Source organism: Pseudorca crassidens, chromosome 13 (assembly GCF_039906515.1).
Source record: "Pseudorca crassidens isolate mPseCra1 chromosome 13, mPseCra1.hap1, whole genome shotgun sequence".
NCBI classification, from domain to species: domain Eukaryota; kingdom Metazoa; phylum Chordata; class Mammalia; order Artiodactyla; family Delphinidae; genus Pseudorca; species Pseudorca crassidens.
Window position 1 is genome coordinate 82,386,346 of NC_090308.1, and position 23,286 is coordinate 82,409,631.

Genomic DNA, 23,286 nt, shown 5'->3' on the forward strand with positions numbered 1-23,286 from the left:
AAAGCACACTACTTTAATAATAATAATAATATTATTATTATTAATAATGGAAGCTATTTATTGAGCACTGACTAGGAAAATTTTGCCTTAACCTAGTTGATTAAATGAAGTTAATCAATGTGGACTTCTTGTTTCAGTTTAAGGTTTTTTGTGCTTTCGTTTGGTTTTTGCATATATTGTATTTTTAAAATATATATTCATATTTATGTTGCAAATACACATAAATATCATGTTTTAGAACAAATGTACAGTGGTTGTGCTACATTGATACACAATTTAGATACTTTGGTCCTTTATGCTCTATGTAGGTCCAGGGCAGTGTTGTTATTTGAGTTGTATTTGAAACTGGTATCACTTATTATCAGTTTTGTAACCTTGGGCCCATCACTTTACCTAATGAAGATGATAATTGTGCCGACTTTGTTGGGTTATTGTGACACATTTATGACAATGTGTGACAAGGAACGATATACAACAACAGACAGCTGTTAAAATTCTTTTTAACATTTTCACGAGGCAAGTTTTCAGAGATCAGGGATCGTATTTCTAGAGAAGTCTCTTGGTAAAATTCCCAATATTACACAACGTGCCAGAAGGCTTCTGATAAATGCTGTTTGATTGCTTGATTCTGAATGATCAGGTAAGAAGGATTCAGAATTTAGGAGCTTTCTGGTGCTTTAGATAAATGAGTCAGTAAAATGTAAAGTGATAATAAATTCAAAGATTCCATGGCATAATTTAGTAGCTTTTCAATGATCTGCTAGCTGTTCTTTGATAATGGTGTTGTCCTGCCTTAACCAAATTTACTACTGACATTAAGTGGGGAAATTAAATTCCTGTGATTATCAACATCCTATTGCTTAGCATCAAAAGGAGAGCTCTCTGTTTGGTAGGAGTGGGTTTCTGATCATAGACCTTAAACCTTAGAACAGGGAGGACTGTCACTTTTAAGGGAGCATCATGGAAATGTTCTGTTGATCGTGGAAATGTTAGCAGGTGTTCATAGATATTTTTATTCCTATGTTTCCTCTGCAAACTAGGCTCTCTGCCAATATATACACAATCTCACACTTATCAAATTAAAAAAAAAAGGAAAATAACAACACAGAATAGTGGGATGGCATGGAAGGGAATGTCACCATCATATACTCAACTTCATTTCTGAAGAAATAGAAGACCTCCATGTTTTAATTTTGAGCATCTTCTAATTGTTCTCTCTAGAATAATCATTGTGGTTCCATTTTAGACCCAGGCATCAAATTCTCTTTGGATATTTTGACCATCTTGTTTACTCAGAAATGCTAATGTCTTTCAATTAGCTAATCTAAAATTTATATAGGAAGTTCTTTAATTTTCTTGTCACTTCTTCAGCTATATAACTGGATAAACTGGGGTAATCCTTTGTTTTTATTTAGTTTTAAGGCTTTCTGTTACTCTCTGTGCTTCAACTTTTCTAGAATCATGTGCCTGATTTAAAGTTTAACTTTTAACTTCAAAATGAATTCAAAATACTTTTCTTTGATAACTCATAATATGCGCTTGAGATTATTTTTAAAAATGGCTAGAAAAATACATATATATATATTTATAATATATATCTTTATATGTAATTTTCTATATATTTCTATATAAATATATATCCATCTAAAATTGCATATACATTTAAATATTATTCATATTTATATAACAAACTCATATGAAAAGCAAGAAATATGTTTAATAGCAAGTACTGTATAGAGATATTAATCCCATGGAGTAGGAGACTGGATTGCACTGATATTTTTTAAGATACAAATTACACGTTACAGGAAATCTAGCCTTCTCTATTTTACACAGGGAGAAACAGAAGAATCAGACTCTAATTTAGCCATATGTACTGTGTTCCCAAGATTTACTTTAATTCCTGGGAATCCTGGAAAGAGACAAGGAAGACTGAATGCCATTGCCTTTCAGACTTTTCTCTCCTTTTCAATTCATTTCCTTTGGATTTATTTTTGGAAAGTGGTATAAGGTGTATTAGAAATTTAGCATAGTTGGGAGTTAAGCCATTGTTGAGCCCTCTCTTTCCCCACTAATGAGCATCAGAATAATCCTTCATTTCTGTGACTCTTTATTTTTATCTGCATCTCCTCTTTTCTCCTCCATTCTTTTTTTCCTCACATAGATTCTTTTTGTTGTTCTGCCACCATCACGCTTTACAGAAAAATTTAAAAGGCAGTTTTATTATCATCAGTGTAGTACAGCCCACAGATTGCCTATGCAAATGCCATTCTTTCCTACTTCCTTAGAAGAAAGCCCAGAATTTACTCCAAGCAGTGATGTATGTCTACGTAAAGTCTCCAGGTCACAGCTTGCAGATATGGTGGCCATGAGATGTTACTGGGTAGGGATTCCTAAAAGGCTCCTCACAGGTCCTGACTTGGTAGGAGGTGTGACCTTTGCCACCCCCTTTCATCCCTCTTCCTTCCAGGAATGCAGATGGAATGGACGGTAAGGTGACCCTGAGCAAGGAAGCCATGTTCTACTGGTGGAACCAAAACGTATGAGAAGCCTCAGCCACTGGTAACCCTGGACCTGCCAGCCTCCAGATTCCCTTCCTCCAGACCTCAGTCAAGTGAGAGAAATAAATCTTTGTCTTGCTTAGGCCATGTACTGGGATTTTCTATGGTATGCTGCAAAATTAAATCCTGTATATGCACATGTACACATAATACAGGATTTGATTTGGGTGCATATCAGAGAATATCCAAAAGTATTTCAAAAATTTTAAATGTCTATAGTGAATAGAATGTGTGCGTGTATATATATATATATAATATAATATATATATAATATATATACATATATGTGTGTATATATACATATGTGTACATACATATATATTCAATGTAGAAATTTGTTAGAATATGAAAGAGCATAAAAAATTTAAGTAGAAACCACTTGTAACTCTATTACACAGAGACATACATTGTTAAAAATGTGTTTCCTGGGCTTCCCTGGTAGCTCAGTGGTTGGGAGTCCGCCTGCCGATGCAGGGGACACGGGTTTGTGCCCCGGTCTGGGAGGATCCCATGTGCCGCAGAGCGGCTGGGCCCGTGAGCCATGGCCGCTGAGCCTGCGCATCTGGAGCCTGTGCTCCGCGGCGGGAGAGGCCACAACAGTGAGAGGCCCGTGTACCGAAAAAAAAAAAAATGTGTTTCCTTCTATTCTTATTTTTTGAGACTTTTTTTTTTTTTACAAAATTGAGATCTTCCTTTATTTACTTTATATCCTTTTATATCCTGCCTTTTTTCACTTACAATTATATCATACCATTAAATATTCTTTCAGAATCTGATTTTAATAATCACATACTTGTCCATCTTTTGGATCCACTGCAGTTGATTTACCTAATCTCCAATTGTTGGATATTTAAATTGTCTCCAATGTTTTGCTAGACTAATTTTTAAATCAATCTTTCCATACTTTTATGAGTATGTCTTTAGAATAAATTTATGAAAATGACATTGTTAATCATAGTTTAAAATGGCACAAACATTTCTTAAATCCTTGACAAATTTTGTCAAATGGTATTATACAAAGAACATTCTCTTCATCACTAATATAGAGTACTGCCATTTAAAATATCTTGTGTAACTTGATTGATAAAAGTGGCCTCTCTTTTTTAAGAAGATGTGCTTATTTGATTACTAATGAAATCAAATCTTTTTCATACATCCCTTGGAAATTATCAGTTTTCCTTATCCGTTTATAAAAGTACATTGCAGATTAAGGATATTGACAATTTGGGTTGAATTTGCATTGTGTTGTCTGGCGCAATGCTGGCACCTAGTAAGTGCTGACCAATGTTTCTTGATTTGGGGCATTTTTCCTTTAATATTTAAAGGTAGGAACACAGGAAAGTGGTACATCTTGGTTTGTGGTAGAATATAAAAAGGAGACATTCTGTTTTGGATAAGTTGTTTTGGGGTGTTGATTGGGCATCTAAGTGGGAGTTGACCACACAGCAGTCTCTGGGAAGGTGTATGGGCACCACTTATGCTGTATGGAGAAAATATTGGAACATTTACTTGTGTTTATTTTTAATTTTTTATAAGGAATTGAGCTTTACGAAGTGTCACCTATGGATGGGCACTGGCTGCCCTGACTGGTCCCTACATTTTTCACCAGGATGGGTTATACACAGTAAGTAAGATTTCCTGCATAGAGAGTTTAGTTTTGCACTGAGAATTGGGCTGACAGAGGTCCCTCACATGTCTAATCAGCGCCCTGCCACACAGTAACATTACTAGATAAATGGATTTACAGAGCTTATTATTGAGTTTTAATAAATATACCTCAAAAATGGAAAAGAGGTTTAAATATTAATATAGATATTAAACTTGAAAATGATATCAATAATATAAGCACCTGTGCACACAAGAAACTCTCAGAGTGACACTCGCGGTAGGAGCTCTTTGTCAGCCTCACTCCATGGTTAGAAACAGCGACCATCTGCTTCGATCTAACAGGGTCCACCAGATACTTTCGCATTATCCACATGTAAGTTTTATAATAACAGTAAGTGAGAAAATAACTGCCTTTTGTACTATAGAGAAAATATATTGAAAATAAACATCTGGATATCTTTTCACCATTTAGCAATACATGCCATTGATATAAATATATATACATACTTATACACACACACACCCCCTCTACACACATTTAAGAAAATTGGAAACAGAATTTTCTAGATAATTTAAAAATATTTCATGTTATTGGGTATCTGAAACCACTTGTGAAAAATATAAAGTAACACTGTCTAATGAGTTTTCAAGGACAATAGGATGAAATCAGAGAAAAAGCATATTTACCAGTTCAATATTTGCTTTTAATGACTGCCATGGCCAAATAAAAAATGTCTCACGTAAATATCAAAATAAACTGAATTTCAAAACTGACCTGGAATCTAATTAATGTATAACAAAATACTAAACCAAGGTTTTCAAAAATAAGGCAACATCTTTCATCTCATTGTACTCAATATATTTGGGCAGAGTGGATAAATAAAACTTAAAAATACTGAAAGTGTTATATTGAAAATATTTAATCTCATTGTAAAGTGATTTTATCTTTGCACAAGTGTTATAATATATGCAATATATTAGCCCTTCAAAAACTTATACAGATAGGGGAACATTAAGTCAGAGACCACTGGAAATAAAAATGTAAGATTTGCCCTTTTTAAGATATTGGGTAATTGAAGTCATAGGGATTGCATGTCCAACGAGAAAAGGACTAATCAGACAGTTCCTCTATCTCATGACCATTTAGAATCAAATCATAGAGTAGAAGCCTAGAGGATGCATAATCTACAGAATTGATACTAGAAAGCAGGGTGAAAATGCAAAGGGCTTTGTGTCCAGGAGCCCTCACCTTCAATTCTGCTTCCACTATCCCTAGTTGTACAATTCTGGGCAATTTATTTCTCAGAAATTTAGACTCGCTATGTGTAAACTGTAAATAACACCTAATTCTTACAATTACTCTGAGCGTTTCTGAGATAACCTGTGTAGGATACTTAGCCTCCCGTCTGGCACACTACAGGTGCTCAACCTACGGCAGTTTTTCTCACAGCATCTTTACAGGTACATGTTCAGTAGCCCGTTTGCTCAGTGTGATGTTATTGCTGGAGAAACTGGATATCCTACTAATTACCAGAAGAGGCTGAATTTCATTTGAGAATAGGAGTCACTACCATTTCTTTTGTTTTATTTTCATTACTACACTGATGTGAACTAGTATTTACTGCAATTTTGTGATTTTGGATGGATATATTTCTGGTTGGTGGATAGGGTTATAAAAGATTCATATTACCTATAGTAGGCTCTGAAAACCATTTGTGTTTTATGTCTGATAAATCATATTGCTTTATGATAGTATCCCCGTGCACTCTTGTCTTGCCCTTGCACCTCTCCACCCATCCCACTGTGATCAAGACACTACTTTTAGACCATCTATTTTTTAGACAGAACATAGTAATGAACAGTGCTTCTGGCCGCCCTACCAGGAAATCTTGCAAACATCTTTTGTAGCCTTTATAGTCTATCTATCTACAGACGCTAGGAAATTCATATTTTATCAACCTCCTAGGGTCCAAATGGTACTCACAAAGTGCAGCCTTCAACTGAGCTTTGTGATTAATTGTTGCTGTCAGTCATTTGTCAGCAGAAATGGTGCCTTCACCTTTAGCTTTTCACCATAAATCAAAAGTCTGGAGACTGCCCTGGTGGTCCAGTGGTTGGGACTCTGGGCTTCCACAGCAGGGGGTGTGGGTTCAACCCCTGGTTGGAGAACTAAGATACCGCATGCTGCAAGGCCAAAAAATAATTAAAAATAAATAAAAATAAAATTTAAAAAAGATCTACATTAAAAAAAAAAAGTCTGGATGAAAACAATCAAGAGGATGAGGGTAAAGTTAATGGTAGCTGATCTGAGCCTCCACCTAGAGATCCCTGGACGTCCCCTTCCCACTCAAGTCTTTCCCGTCTCCTGGAAGTGTCCTTTCCATGTGACTCTTACAGACCTCTGTGGTTGTTATCTCTGCCAGCCTCCTCTGAAGCCCTGTGGCCTTGCAGATGTCCACCCCTCAAACCCCGTGACATAGATGGGAGGGAAGTAGAAACCATCTGCAAGAGCAGCTCTCTTTTTATAATTTTTTATTGAGATATAATTGATATATAACATTGTATAAGTTTATGGTGTACAATGTGTGGAACTGATACATTTGTTTATCACAATATAATTACCACTGTAGCATTAGCTAACACCTCCAACATGTCCCACCATTGTCATTTCTTTTTTGTGATAAGAACACTTAAGATTTAGTTTCTTAGCAACTTTGAAGTATATAATACAGTATTGTTAGCTACAATCACAGTGCTGGGCACTAGGTCTCCAGAACGTATTCATCTTCTAACCTCAAGTTTATGCCCTTTGACCAATATTTCCCCAATTCCTCCATCCCCAGTCCCTGGTAACCACCATTCTGCTCTCTGTTTCTACAAATACAGTATGATGTCACTTGTATGTGGAATCTAAAAATCAGGCTGTATTTTCTGTGGTGGGAAAAATGATTTTTTTAATTCCATTTTCAAAATTTTCAAATGGAATGGCCTTTGCTTATTTATTTATTTTTTAACACACTACTAGTATTACGTATTTTATTTATTTCTATCTCCATTTCTCCAAGATCTTAGGGTAAACTCTGTAGGACTGACCCAAGGGAAAAATGAGAGCAATGCTCACCTTATTATACCCCTAGTCAGTTGTTTTTATATCTGGCTGTACATCAAAATCATTTGGAAAACCTTTTTCTCTTTAATTAATTAATTATTTTTTATAGACATATAGTTGATTTATAATATTAGTTTCAGGTATGAGACATAATGATTCAATATTTTAATGATTACACTCCATATAAAGTTATTACAGGGCTTCCCTGGTGGCGCAGTGGTTGAGAGTCCGCCTGCCGATGCAGGGGACACGGGTTCGTGTCCCGGTCCGGGAGGGTCCCACATGCCGCAGAGCGGCTAGGCCCATGAGCCATGGCCGCTGGGCCTGCGCATCCGGAGCCTGTGCTCCACGATGGGAGCGGCCACAGCAGTGAGAGGCCTGCGTACCACAAAAAAAAAGTTATTACAAATTAATGGCCATATTTCCCTGTGCTGTACAATATATAATTTTTACTTATTTACTTTGTCCATAGTAGTTAATATCTCTTAATCTCCTACACCGGTCTTGCCCCAGTCCCTTTCCCTCTCCCAACTGGTAACCACTAGTTTGTTCTCTATATCTGAGTCTGTTCCTCTTTTATTATATTCATTCATTTATTTTATTTCTTAGCTTCTACATATAAGTGATAACATGATTGTTTTTTTTTCTCTGTCTGACTTATTTCACTAAGCATGATACTCTCTAGGTCCATACATGCGTTGCAAATGGCAAAATTTTATTTCTTTTTATCCTGAGTAATATTACATTGTGCAAATATGTAACACACCTTTTTTATTCATTCCTCTGTTGATGGACGCTTAGGTTGCTTCTGTATCTTGGCTATTGTAAATTATGCTGCTATGAATGTTGGGGTGCATGTATCTTTTCAAATTAGTGTTTCTTTTGTTTTTGTTTTTTTTCAGATTAAATACCCAGCAGGAGCTTGCTGGGTTATACGGTACTTCTATTTTTAATTTTTTGAGAAACCTCCATACTGTTTTCCACAGTGGCTGCAGCAATTTACATTCCCACCAAGAGTGTAGGAGGGTTCCCTTTCTCCACACCCTCACCAACATTGGTTATTTGTGTTCTTTTTGATTATGGCCATTCTGACAAGTGTGAGGTGATATTTCATTGTGGTTTTGATTTGTATTTCCCTTATGATTAGTGATGTTGAGCATCTTTTCATATGCCTGTTGGCCATCTGTATATCTTCTTTGGAAAAATGTCTATTAAAGATCTGCCCATTTTTTAATCAGGTTGTTTATTTTTTTGATGTTGAGTTATATGAGCTGTTTTTAATATTTTGGATATTAACCCCTTATTATTTGTAAATGTTTTCTCCCATTCAGAGGTTGTCTTTTTGTTTCTTCAAAGGTTTCCTTTGCTGTGCAAAAGCTTTTAAGTTTAATTAGGTCCCATTTATTTATTTTTGCTTTTGTTTCATCTGCCTTAGGAGATCGAAAAAAATATTGCTGTGATTTATATCAAAGAGCATCTTATGTTCTTTTCTGTCTCGATGATCTGTCCATTGATGTCAGTGGGTGTTAAAGTCCCAGACTATTATGGTGTATATTATAGTACATTTTTCTCTTTGTGTCTGTTACTGTTTGCTTTATATATTTAGGTGCTCCAGTACTGGGTGCATATATGTTGAGTGTAATGGCCTCTTCTTGTATTGATCCCTTTATCATTGTATAATACCCTTCTTTGTCTTTTGTTATAGACTTTCTTTTAAAGTCTACTTGGTCAGATATGAGTATTGCTATCCCTGCTTTATTGTCATTTCCATTTGCATGAAATATCTTTTTCCTTCCCCTCAAATTCAGTCTGTGTGTGCCTTTAGCTCTGAGGTGAGTCTCTTGTAAGCAGCATATAGCTTTCTCTTTTTAAAACTAATCATCCACCCTATGTCCTTTGTTTGGAGCATTTACTCCACAGACATTTAAAATGATATTGATAGGTATGTACTTCTTGCCATTTTGCTACTTGAGTGTCTTCTTCATGAGAGGAATGTGGGTTTCTTACAGCCCCATATCAGCCCCACTGGTTTTCTAGCCAGCTATGTGGATTCCTCTTTTCTGGTGATGGAGCCCAGGGCTCGGTGCCCAATATGTGGCTCAAGCCACTCACACCCCAGGGTGGTTCTCCAGCTGTGAATCTCCCTTTTCCTCTGAGTCCCCTCCCAGGGGCCCAGGTCCTGACCTGATGGCTTCTCCTCCCTTCCTACCTGATTCTGTGTGAATCTTTCTTACAGCCTTGGTAGTACAGGACTCTTTCTGCCAGTCCCCAGATTATTTTCAGTGAGAAATGTAGCTGTAGATGTATTTTTGATGTGTTTGTGGAGGGAGGTGAGTTCCATGTCCTCCTACTCTGCCATTGTGATCTCTCTGGGAAAGTTTTTTCTTTCTTTAATTCTATGTTTTGGAGCCTAAACTTAAGTTCCCAAAACTTGCTGAATGCAAATGTCTAGGGTAGGACCCAAGAATCCCACCTAACACTTCACCTATGAGGGACAGCCAGTGAGTGATTCTGAACCGCGTTCAAGTACCATATTTTCTTCCTGCCTCACAGTAAGGTCTATGCCTGTTTTCTCCCTGGTTCTCTCTACAATCTCCTTTTTGGAGCTTTTCCATCACTGGCCTTCAAATCTCTCCTCCCTCATCACACATGATTGCATTAGTTAGAACAAGGAGATTAAAGTTAAGGTAAAATTGTGAGGACAAATACAAATTTAAAAGAAGAGACCCAGTTCCCTCTGTAGAAAATAAGGGAAGAAACTTTCCCTCTTCTAGTTTTTAGAGCATTTACTTTAGTGAGCTCTTTCTTCTTTCTTTAAAATTTTATAAATACGTTTGAGTACTAGATAGGCCTTTTGTTATCTTTATGACCCAGGAATGACTTTCTCAAGGACCTGGGAACCATCCTTTGGAATGTAAATGTCAAGACCAATACTGCCCAGTCTCTCCATCTCTGTGGGAGGGCTAGAGCCTAACTTTGGGGGTGCCTGGCTACAAGTTGCAAAACAGCCTCCTGTCACAAAAAGATGAGATTGTTTTCCCCTGGAAAAAGCCAATTATCTAACACAGACGGTCACCCCAATAACCAGGTACAGTCAGGATGAACTCTGTGTAACAAATGGTGCTGTCGAGTCCTCTTATGTAAGCACTAGTTATTATCTTGCAAACATATGGAATGGGCTGTATCTGCTCGGCTGTATAAAGGGTGAGATTTCTCTGTCTTTGTATCTATTAGTGGACTGCCTGTGATGCACATCACATTCTGGTTTAATGCTTATTCCATAATGAAACTGTTTTCTTTCTCCTCTCCCTTTGTGGGAAGGTTTTCTGGGTTGGGAGAAGATTTTTTTTTTTTTTGCTGTGTTGGGTCTTCGTTGTTGTGTGTGGGCTTTCTCTAGTTGAGGCAAGCGGGGGCTACTCTTCATTGCAATGCATGGGCTTCTTATTGCAGTGGCTTCTCTCGTTACAGAGTACGGGTTCTAGGTGCATTGGCTTCAGTAGTTGCAGCACATGGACTCAGTAATTGTGGTACGTGGACTCTAGAGCACGCAGGCTTCAGTAGTTATGGCATGTGGGCTCTAGAGCACAGACTCAGTAGCTATGGTGCACGGGCTTAGTTGTTCCACGGCACATGGGATCTTCCCAGACCAGGGATCAGACCCGTGTCCCCCATATTGGCAGGCGGATTCTTAACCACTGCGCCACCAGGGAATATTTTGTTTTTAATTATATTTTTCTAACATAATCAGTGAAGGGAAGGCTTATGAAGGAAGGAAGAGTGCTTACAGTGAATAAGATAAATTTAACTGCTGGAGAAGTCCCTGATGAAGATGAGGATAAATATGCGGACTGGACTGTAATAGGGTATCTAGGAGTAGATGGGGCAGAAATGTACAGGTGACCTAAGACATCTAAGAAGAACTGCTACCTTAAAATAAAAGGCAATGGGTCCCTTTTGTTCCTCTTACCATTGGGGCTGAGGTCTCAGAATGATCTGTGGGCTTTGGATTTTCTAATTTTCTAAGGCAGGCAGGTCTGGGCTGAAGGTGAGAAGCCAGGTGAAGGAATAAGGCTTCTTTCTCAAACCAAGGTTGGTGGAAATGATACAAACGGTCATAACTTAATGACATCTTCTCGATAAGAAAAAGAAATTTTCTGATAAGAACTTCAAATAAGTAACAATGACTAATGAAGAAATCAAGAAGATTTGAACAAAATGTTCTGTGAAACTGGGGGAATAAGCCTTCGGGGATCTGGACAGGAACAAATTTACTACAACTAACAAAAGACTTGCGAGCCCCTCTGTTGCCATGCCTCCTGACAAGCTTTTGCTTCTTCCATAGTCTAACTCCCTCTGCAGATAGGCAACTGTCTGCCTCTCCAGGGGAGCCTGGCCATAAATGGTGAGTGCAGAGATGGTTTTCACTCACTTCTCCCTTCAGCGGCTCCTGGCACTTATCTGTAGATAGAATTTTTTCTTTTTCATTCTTTTTTTTTTGCGGTACGCAGGCCTCTCACTGTTGTGGCCTCTCCCGTTGCGGAGCACAGGCTCCGGACGCGCAGGCTCAGCGGTCATGGCTCACGGGCCCAGCCGCTCTGCGACACGTGGAATCCTCCCGGACCGGGGCACGAACCTGTGTCCCCTGCAATGGCAGGCGGACTCTCAACCACTGCACCACCAGGGAAGCCCTGTAGATAGGCTTTTGACGGGTACTGGAATCGATTCATTTGTAACAATGTTCTAGGAGCTCTGCTGCCAACTAGAGTGCAGATACAGACTGTACATCACCATGTATGAACTGCAGGCTGGGTTTGCATAAATGGCCCTATACCTTGTAGATAAACAAGGGTTAATCTACCTTCTGCAGCTCCACAGGGGGAAAACTGCCTGCATGTTGGCTCAGGAAATGTTTGAGCTCTGACGTTTGAGTCCTTGACAAGCCAGTGCATTTCTGTTTGCTTCCTGAACTGGGACAAGTATAAACAGTATCTGAGTAGCTTTTTGTTCCAGTGTTTAAATGTATTTGTCTAACGTGCTGTCACTTAGGCAGAAGGTATGGCTGTGTAGCTTCCAGGGCCTCAGAGCATCTCATAAATCATAAAGGAAGGATTTGAACAAAGAATTGACCCGCTCACTTCTGTGAGAGCGTGGCACATCTGTCCAATCTATCATACCTAAAGGTGATGTGCATTGTCTCAAGATGCCTTTACTAGGCAGCATGTAACTCTTTGCCTAAATGTCCATCATATGCATTTTCGAATTACCTATGATGGGACAGATCTTCCCTTGGCTGGTTTATACATTATGACTCAGGTGTTGGAAGACATTCTGTGTTTAAAGAATGAGCTTGTGAGCTCATGAGTACGTATGGCTCACTTTTGCCAAAATTTATTTGAATAAATCCATCAAATATTTGAGGTTACCTATAGTATGGAGACCCTGGAAATAAAGATAAAACAAAAGAAATTATATCCCAGTCCTTTAAAAGTCTACATTCTCACTGAGCATAAAAGATCAAACACATGACTCAAAGAATGTAATGCAGTGTGTAATCTCAGTTGTCCAAACCCATTGCACTTACTTTTAAATAGGAAAAGAGAAGAAAAATACTTCAGGATGTAGATACAGCATCAACTGCTTTGACTAGTTCATAAAATGTGGTCAAATGGAGAGGACAAGGGGCCAGTCCAGCATGAGCAAAAGCATAGAGGTGTGGGAATAAGCATAACTGATTCAACAAGTTCTAAAAATATCAGCTTGTCTGCAAGAGAAATTTCCTATAGGAAAATGTGTCACTTGGGATGAGTTACAAGTGCAGAGAAATCTTAATTAGTGGAGGATTTTGTTTAACATAGAATTGCATTTCCCACTCATGTAAAAACCCAGAGCTGGGCTTCCCTGGTGGCGCAGTGGTTGAGAGTCCACCTGCCGATGCAGGGGACACGGGTTCGTGCCCTGGTCTGGGAAGATCCCACATGCCGCAGAGCGGCTGGGCCCGTGAGCCATGGCCGCTGAGCCTGCGCGTCTGGAGCCTGAGCTCCGCAATGGGAGAGGCCACAACAGTGAGAGGTCCGCATACCTCAAAAACGAAACAAAACAAAACAAAACACCCCAGAGCTATGTGATCTGAGGACTCTGATATCAAGAACCCAGGATCTTTCCATTGTGTGGCTCTGCCATATACTAGGTCCCTGTCAAAATCATCTGATTGTGCATGCTGGCTTTTCCAGTCATCTGGGCATCATTCCAGCTGGAAGAAAAGGGCACACTTTCATCCTTTAAAGTCACTTCCTTCCTTGGAGGACAATTCCTGGAAATGGCATGCACAAGTCCACTGAATTCTCACGAATGTCATTGGCCACAAGACACAAGGGAAGCTGAGAAGTGTAGTCTTCATTTCAGGCTGTCATGTGCTTCGCTTAACAAAATTAGAGAAAGTAAGAATAAATATAGGGAACAGAAAGACATCAGTGCCACAGAGAGTGATGAGGAATAAGGTGGAACACTTAGAGAGTCTAGATCAGGACTCTGCAAATGTTTTCTCTGAAGGACTAGATAGTAAATATTTTAGGCTTTGTGAGCTCTACAGTCTTCGGTATAACTTACTCAACTCCACCACAGACAGCAGTGAAAAAGCGACCATAGACAATAAGCAAACAAATGATCATGGCTGTGCTCCAATAAAACCTAATTTCCAAAGAGCAGGTGGAGAGCACAGTTTGGCCCACAGACTGTAATTTTTGATTCCTGGTCTAGATTATAAACTTGACTTGGAAATTTCGTGTGCAGGGCAATGTGAGGACTGAGCATGCCGTGGTAGAAGGAGCACTGAACTGTTGTTTGGAGACCTGAGGCCCCGTCCTGGTCTATCACAAGTTAGATTTGCAAATTTGAGGAAGTCATTTTGCCTCACAGAGTAACAGTGTCCTCATTTTCCTAATGAGGGGATTGCATAGAAAGTCTCTAATGTTATTTTCAATTCAAAAAGACTGTGGAGATGGTGGACTTAAGACGTCTAATTGGAAAACTGTTGCAGGGATCCTGGTGTGAAATGGAGAAGCTAGGGAACTAGCAGGAAAAATGGAAAGAAAATTTCAAAGACAATTTAAAAGGAAAACAAACAGAAAACAAGTGGTGATTAGATAGATAAGGTAGTTAAGGAAAATCATAAAATGCTTGGAAGGTTTTGAGCAGTGGGGCTGAGAGAATGTTGATCCCACATCACAGACAGAAACATAGAAGGGGATACAACTTCAGTAAAAATTCCCGGGAGAATGACTCTTCTCCACTCAGATTTTTCCTTCTTTGTCAAGGGTCAGCAAACTTTTTCTGTGAAGGGCCAAAGAGCAAATACCTTAGGCTTTATGTGCCATACAGTCTGTCACAAACACTCAACTTTGCCACCGTATGGTGACAGCAGCCACAGACAACATGTAAGCAAAGGGGCATGGTTGTGTTCCGATAAAATTTTATTTATGGACACTGAAATGTAAGCTTCCTGTAGTGTTCATGGGTCAGAAAATATTATCCTTCTTTTGATTTTCTTCAATCATTAAAAAAATGTACAACCTATTTTCAGCTTGCAAGCTGTACAAAAACATGTGATGGGCCCATGGGCCATAATTTGCTGACTCGTAGCCTGTGTGCAAGCAATGCTCTAGATTTCTCATCTTTCCCAACCATCTCTTTTTGGAAGTCTGTGGAGAGAAACTGGGCATGTGTAGCTCTAGCTCTTCTGTTCCCTTTGGTCTTGGAAGCTAGAGCTACCCTCCATTCTGCTCCCATCAGTTGGGGATGTAATACAAGACATAATGAGCGAAACTTCTCTGGTCAAGGCAAGGTACCTCTGTTTATTTCCGAGAAATTCTTTCGTCCTCAGATATAAACTGCATCCTCCTATCCAGGTTTACCTGAGTGACATTCTGACCTGCCACGAATTGATCTTATTGGGTTCAGAATTTGAACAGTAAGAGAGAGCTATTTATCAGGCGACCTCAAAGACCTTGGAAGTTGGCACACGTTCCCAGAGGCCAAAAAAACCATTGCTTCCGCGATTTGACCACAGTCAGTGGTGACTGGGCTAGTGCCTAGGACATGGGAGTTAATGGGTAAGTGACTGGATGTGTAAACACGAAAGCGTGGGAAGGTCCACCTTGATCCTAGGAATAGGATTCTGAAATGGGGGTAGGGGCCGGAGGTAAGTTGACTGTAACAAAACTGGGGTTATCTTCCTTCAGCTCTGAAACTGCCCATCAGCTGATACACGCAGTTGTCAATGGTTTTGACTCAAGCTCTTAGGACTGATAAGAAAGCCTGGGACAACAGAGAACTTCATTTAAACCATTAAGCCCTTCCTGTTACCGAAACATGGGCTTGACTTTAGAGACAGAAGCATAACCAATATACGTTTTTTAAATTTTAAGGAGCTGCTTGAGAAAAAAAAGAGTTAACTCCCTTTTGGTAAAAAGCATGCTGTTGCACGTCTCAGAAGCAGAGAGGGAGAAAATCCATTAAAAAGAGATTTATTTGGACTCCTAATTAATGCATCTAAATACAACAGGCAAATTGACAGCAATTACTGGAACTGTTACCCAGATTTAAAACCAGTGCTAAAGGAGTTTACATTTCAGCTTTGTAAGCAATCTGGTCTCTCCTTTTTTTTCATTCACCCCTTCTTAAGGTTTTTCTGCTCTTCTAGACAAGTTGGTCTAGAAAAGACCCTGGGCCTGTATCCCATTCTGTGGCATCTGTGCATGGTATCTCCCTTACTCAGTACACATTCCATGTGGCCTGTCCAAATGCAACCCACTCTTCAACACAAAGCCCAAGTTCCACTTCCTTTAGGATATATTCCCTGACTATTCCAACCCTGATTCATTTTCCCCTTCTCTAAACTCTTACAGCTCAAAAAATGTATTCCCTTTTTTCAGGAAGATGGATGTTGTTAACATTCAAGACCTACCCACGTTGGGCATACACTGGTCTTGACAAAACTATAGAAGAGTATTTCCTAGCTCTGCACATGAATTTTGTCGCATAGTATTTATAAAGTGGTTTAATATATATTGACTAACTATAAATGGCACACTGGTAACAGTTGCTATTTGTGTGATTGGGCCTAATCAAGACAGGTTGTGACTTAGGTTCACTCTCCAGGGCTTTAAAGTAACTCCATCCCTTTTTCTATTGAAGGAAGCCTAGCTGAATACAAGTGAAAGTGAAGTTTGGTACTATGTGGTATCCCATGAGCCTACTGCTGAGAAAAAAAAAACAGCCAACATTTAGTGGCTTAAAACAACAATATTAATTTTGCTCACAAATCTACAATTGGGCATGGATGGTGGGATGGGTCCACTTTGTGTCACTAGGGGTGACTCCGTGAGGGGCCAGAGGGTCACGTCCAAGATGGCTCATGGGTGGAACATGGATGTGAAATTGGTGCTGGCAGCTGGCGGGAAGCTCAGCCAGAGCAGGGAGACCAAGGCCCGGCTTCCTTTCCACGTAGGCCTCCCCGTGGGCTGCTTGGGCTTTCTCACAAGCGATAACTGATTTCCAAGAGCAAACATCCCAAGGAAACAAGGGGAGAGCACAGGGCACTGCTATGACCTTGCCTCAGAAGCCCCTGATGTCTATCTTCCCTTCTCTGTTCGTTGAGGCAGTCTCAGAAGCCTACTTAGGTCCAAAGGAAGGGAGCAAAAGTGCAGCCTCTTGACAGAGAGTAGAAAGGGTCTAGAAGAGGATGTGGTGTAGGAGGTATTGTTGCAGTCTTCTTTGGAATATACAACCCGTCACAATGGCGTTTACTGTGAGTGAATGGACTGCAATGCTCTAGTATTTTAACCACATTTTTGTAGAGGATCCGCTGGTTTATAATCCAGTGTTCTGGATTTAATTTTAAATTGGCCTTAAATTATTTTCCCCTGGTTTCAGGTGTACATGGCTTAGTCCCCAAACTAGTTTAAAGGGCAAGGGCCATATCTATGGTTTCTAACCACTCACAAGGCTTGGTGGAATGCTGGACATCTAGGTGATTCAGGAAGTACACATTGGAAGGTGAGTAGAGAAGGGTTTGTGCCATAAAGTCTGTCTAAATAAAGAAATGAGGCTTATGCTTTAAGCAAAACCTAAAGAAGTGGTAAAGAGACTGGCCCACAAACTCTCTCTCACCTCAGCCTCATCATGCGGTTGTCTCCTGTACTCGGGGGTGTAAAATGTTGCAGAATTCGGAACAATTATGATGGAGGAATGGTGGGGATCAAGCCCAGTGTGATTACACTCCCTGAACCACGTGATAAATCCACATAGCTGGGCAGAGGGAAGCAGTTATGAAAGTCAGGTGGCTTCTGTCTCTGTCCTAAGCATCACCTAGAAAATATTTTTAAGAAATGCCATGCTTTATTTGCTCCTATCTTGGAACTCTAAATTCCGCGTTGATCTTTCTCTGTCTTCTGTGTGTGTGCATGAGCATGTGTGTGTTTAATACCTTGGAATGATTGTATACTTTTGATGAAACTTACCTTTAAAATGGAAATAAAAAGAAATAAGGATTTGGTTTGTACAAACATACCTCTGAGATATTGCAGGTTCATTTCCAGACCACCACAATACAGTGAATATTGCAATAAAGTTACTCACACATGTGTTTTGGTTTCCCAGGACATATAAAAGTTATGTTTACACTATACTATAGTCTATTAAGTGTGCAATAGCATTATGTCTAAGAAAACAATGAACACACCTTAATTAAAAAATACTTTATTGCAAAAAAACTCTAACCATCATCTGAGTCTTCAGAGAGTCTGAATCTTTTTGCTGGTGGAGGGACTTACCCCGATGTTGATGGCTGCTGACTCATCAGGGTGGCCACTTCTGAAGGTTGGGGCAGCCGGGGCAATTTCTTAAAACAGGACAACAGTGATGTTTGACACACGGATTGACTCTTTCTTTCATTAACGATTTCTCTGTAGCACGCAATGCTGTTTGATAGTATTTTACCCACAGGAGAACTTCTTTCAAAATTGGAGTCAATCCTTTCAAACCCTGCCACTGCTTTATCAACTAAGTTTATGTCATATTCTAAGTCCTGTGTTGTAATTTCAACAATCTTCACAGCATCTTCACCAGGAGTAGATTCCATCTCAAGAAAACGTTTTCTGTGCTCAGAAAACGTTTTCTGTGCTCATCCATAGAAATTAACGCCTCATCCATTCAAGTTTTATCGTGAAATTGCAGCAATTCAGTCACACCTTCAGGCTCCACTTCTAATTCTAGTTCTCTTGCTGTTTCCACCACATCTGCAGTTACTTCCCCAACTGAAGTCTGAACCCCTTCAAGTCATCCCTGAGGGTTGGAATCAACTTCTTCCAAACTCCTGTTAATGTTGATATTTTGACCTCTTCCCATTAATCATGAGTGTTCTTAATGTCATCTAGAATGGTGAATCCTTTCCAGAAGGTATTCAATTTACTTTTCCCACATCCATCAGAGGAATCACTCTCTGTGGCAGTTATAGCCTTACAAAATACATTTCTTAAATCATGAGACTTGAAAATCAAAATCGCTCCTTGATCCATGGGCTGACAAATGGATGTTATATTACCAGGCATAAAAACAACATGAATCTCATTGTACATTTCCACCAGAGCTCTTGGGTGACCAGGTGCATTATTAATGAACAGTAATATTTGAAAGAAATCTTCTTTTCTGAGCAATACAGTGGGCTTAAAACATTCAGTAAACCATGTTGTAAACAGATGTGCTGTCATCCAGGCTTTGTTGTTGCATTTATAGAGCACAGGCAGAGTAGAATTAGAATAATTCTTAAGGGCCCTGGGATTTTCAGAATGGTGAATGAGCACCGGCCTCAAGTTAAGTCACCAGCTGCAATAACCTCTAACAAGAGAGTCAGCCTGTCCTTTGAGGCTTTGAAGCCAAGCATTGATGTCTCCTCTCTAGCTATGAAAGTCCTAGATGGCATCTTCTTCCAAGAGAAGACTGTTTCATCTACATTGAAAATCTGTTGTTTGTGTAGCCACCTTTATTAATTATCTTAGCTAGATCGTTTGGGTAACTTGCTGAAGCTTCTATATCAGCACTTGCTGCTTCCCCTTGTACTTTCTTTAAACCTCATTAACCAACCTCTGCAACTTCAAAGTTTTCTTCTATAGTTTCCTAACCTCTCTCAGCCTTCAGAGAATTGAAGGGAGTTAGGATCTGGCTCTGGATCAGGCTTTGGCTTAAGGAAATGTTGTGGCTTGTTTGATCTTCTATCCAGACACTAGGAGTTTGCTATCTCCATATCAGCAATAAGGCTGTTTCACTTTCTTATCATTTGTGTGTTCACTGGGGTAGCATTTTTAATTTCCTTCAAGAACTTTTCATTTGCATCCACAACTCAGCTGCCTGTTTGGCACAAGAGGCCTAGCTTTCAGTCTGTCTTGGCTTTGGACGTGCTTTCCTCACTAAGCTTCATCATTTCTAGCTTTTGACTTAAAGTGAGAGATGTGTGACTCTTCTTTTCACTTGAACACTTGGAGGCCATTGTGGGTTTTTAAAATTGGCCTCATTTCAATATTGTTGTGTCTCAGGGAATAGAGAGGCCCAAGGAGGAAAGAGATAGGAGAATGGCTGGTGGGTAGAGCAGTCAGAACACAAAAAACATTTATTGATTACATTTGCCATCTCATATGGGCACGGTTCATGGTGTCCCAAAACAATTATAGAAGTAACATCAAAGATCACTGATCACACATCACCATAGCAAATATAATAATAATGAAAACGTTTGAAATATTCCAAAATTGCAAAAATATGACAGAGACACTAGTGAGCAAATGCTGTTGGAAGAATGGTGCCAATAGACTTGCTCCATGCAGAGTTGCCACAAACCTTCAACTTGTGAAAAATGCAATATCTGTAAAGCACCATAAAGTGAGTAAAATGAGATGTGTCTGTAATTGTAGGTGAGGAAAACTTTTCCCTTTTACTTTTCCCTTCTACTCTTTTCCCTTCTACTCTTCTAGGTTCTTTGGTTGGTCTAAAAATTAAATTGACATAAGACAAATTAATGGGAGAAGAAAGCAAATTTAATTTTGTAAATATGTGAGCTCCAAGGATATGAGGTGCTCAGACAGTTAATTGAGGTTTATACAACATCCTGAGCTAAGAAGAAGGGGTTAGGGGTCTGCGGCTTCAAAAAGGAGGAAGAGAACTCACAGGAAGGGGAAGAGCAAACAACAGCTAAACAAATGTTTGCCCTCAGATGTCTTTCTCATGTAAAAAGTTATCTCTGGTCATAGCTCTTTTCCTGGTCCAGACCCCCCGTATAAACTCTTCTAGGCAGTTAAGGAAGAGGTTAAAAACAAAAAACCCAACTCTTCATGAGTTTGTTAGGCCTTGATTGCCATCAGCTTAAAATAACCCACGTGCCAACGTGGCATATTTTGGGCTCATATATTCCACTCCTGTTTGTAATACTTCTCAATCTGAGCATGATTTAATTCACAACTTATCATTGTGTCTGGTGAGCAGACTTCCAAGATAGTGTTCATGCCTTTGTGTAATTCCCTCTTTTGAGTATGGACTGGACCTAGTAACTTGTTTCTAAAAAGCAGAGCACATTAAAGTGATAGGATGTCACTTCCATGATTATGAGACCAAAGACTCTGCCTTCCATCTTGGTGAGATGCTCTTTCCTGCTAGAAGGTTTTCTGTTGCATTCTCAGGTTTCTTGCTTTGAGGAAACAAGCTACTGTGTTGAGGAGACTCATGTGGCAAGAAGCCAAGGGTGGCCTCTGGCTATCGGAAGTGCCCTCAGTCCAAAACCCACAAGGAATTAATTCCTGCCATCAACCACACGAATGAGCTCGCAGGTGGATTCTTCCCTAGTTGGGCAGCCTGGCCACCAGCTTTATTACAGCCTGTGAGAGACCCTGAAGCAGGAGATGTAGCTAAGGTTCATCTAGTTCCCTGATCTACAGAAACTGAGATAATACATTTTGTTGTTCGAAGCCACAAAATGTTGGAGTAGGTAGTTACACCACAATAGATAATTAATACACTGTGATGACTACAGCAAATCTTAATTCTAACATCTACAAGAAAATGAAATACAACCCTGCTTTGGAAAATATAATAATCACCCCAAATCAGGTGATTGGTATGAAACTAGATATATATTTTCCTTTTCATGACCTTCGTTCCTTTCTTAAAAAAAGTTCAACAGTGACAAACTAGTAATGGATTGAAGAAACAAAATATACTGAGTTTAAAAGCACTGGTTTTCAGTGTGAGTTAATTCAATGGTTTGACTCTGAGGTTGGCAACACCTTTTCCTCTGTACTGCCAATGTCGTAATCTCATGAGTGTGCCTGCTTGTTTAGAAGAGCTGAATGTGGGGAGTTTTCCTTTCAGACCTTCTTGAGGAAAGTGCACTTTCCTCTTGTTCAGGACATTTTCATGGTTACTCAAGGCAATTCTAAACTTCTTGGGACCAGTAAAATCCCATAATCACTCTCTCAACCTCATACCTACGAAGCTTATCTAAAATCTAGACTCGTGACAATGTGACAATGAACGTTTCATGATTTTGCCACAGGTTGGGAAACTTCTCATTTTTTACAATGGAAATATAGTTGATTTATAATATTGTGTTAGTTTCAGGTATACAGAATTGTGATTCAGTTATATATATATGTATATATATATAATTTTTTTCAGATTCTTTTCCATTATAGGTTATTACAGGGTATTGAATATAGTTCCCTGTGATATACAGCAGGTCCTGGTTGTTTATCTATTTTATATATAGTAATGTGTATATGTTAGTCCCAAACTCCTAATTTATCCCCTCCTTTCCCTTTCTCCTTGATAACCATGTTTGTTTTCTATAACTGTGAGTCTGTTTCTGTTTTATAAATAGATTCATTTGTATTATTTTTTAGATTCCTCATATAAGTGATATCATATAATATTTGTCATTCTCTGTCTGACTTACTTCACTTAGTATGATAATCTCTAAGTCCATTCATGTTGCTGCAAATGACATTACTTCATTCTTTTTTGTGGCTGACTAGTATTCCATTGTGTGTTGTGTGTGTGTGTATATATATATATAAATATATAAAAACAAATAATGTAGATATACTACATATATATGTATATATATATATGTACCACATCTTCTTTATCCATTTATCCATTGATAGACATCTAGGTTGCTTCTATGTCTTGGCTATTTTAAATAGTGCTGCTATGAACATTGGGGTACATATATCTTTTTGAATTAGAGTTTTCATCTTTTCTGGATATATGCCCAGGAGTGGGATTGCTGGATCATATGGTAGCTCTATTTTTAGTTTTTTAAGGAACCTTCATACTGTTCTCCATAGTAGCTGCACAAATTTACATTTCCACCAACAGTGCAGGAGAGGAACTTCTCTTTTATGACCTGAAGGTCTAGAGGCCTTCAAATGTCAGATTCATCACCTGGATATGGGAGCAAGGAGAGAAGAAGAAGTGTCAATCAATCCTAGCATTTTACTAATTTGCTGATTACTGGTGCACATGAACATGTTCAAACTGTAGTCTATGTATGATTAGAATACAGATTGTAAAGACACTTGCAATTAAGTCCAGACTCACTCTCTTTTCAGGAATGCCCTCTGTGTGATCTTTCATAGAGGAATCTTGCATTAGTCAGTGTTTCTGTAGTGATCATCCCAAAACATTTGTTTCATATTCATTTCGATGCTGGTGGCTCTGGCTCTGCACATGTCTTGTCATTGTAGAACTGAGGCTGAAAAAGTTCCCAAATTCAGGACATGCTGGCTTTGTGGCCAAGGGGAAAAAGCAAGAGAGACACAAGAAACTCATAATGCCTCTTCAAGCTTAGGTGCTGCATAAAGCCTTGCTACTCAAAGTTTGGTCTGACGACCAGCAGCTGTGACATCACTTGGGAATTTTGTTAGAAATACAGTATCTCGGAACCCCTCTAGACTTACTGAATAT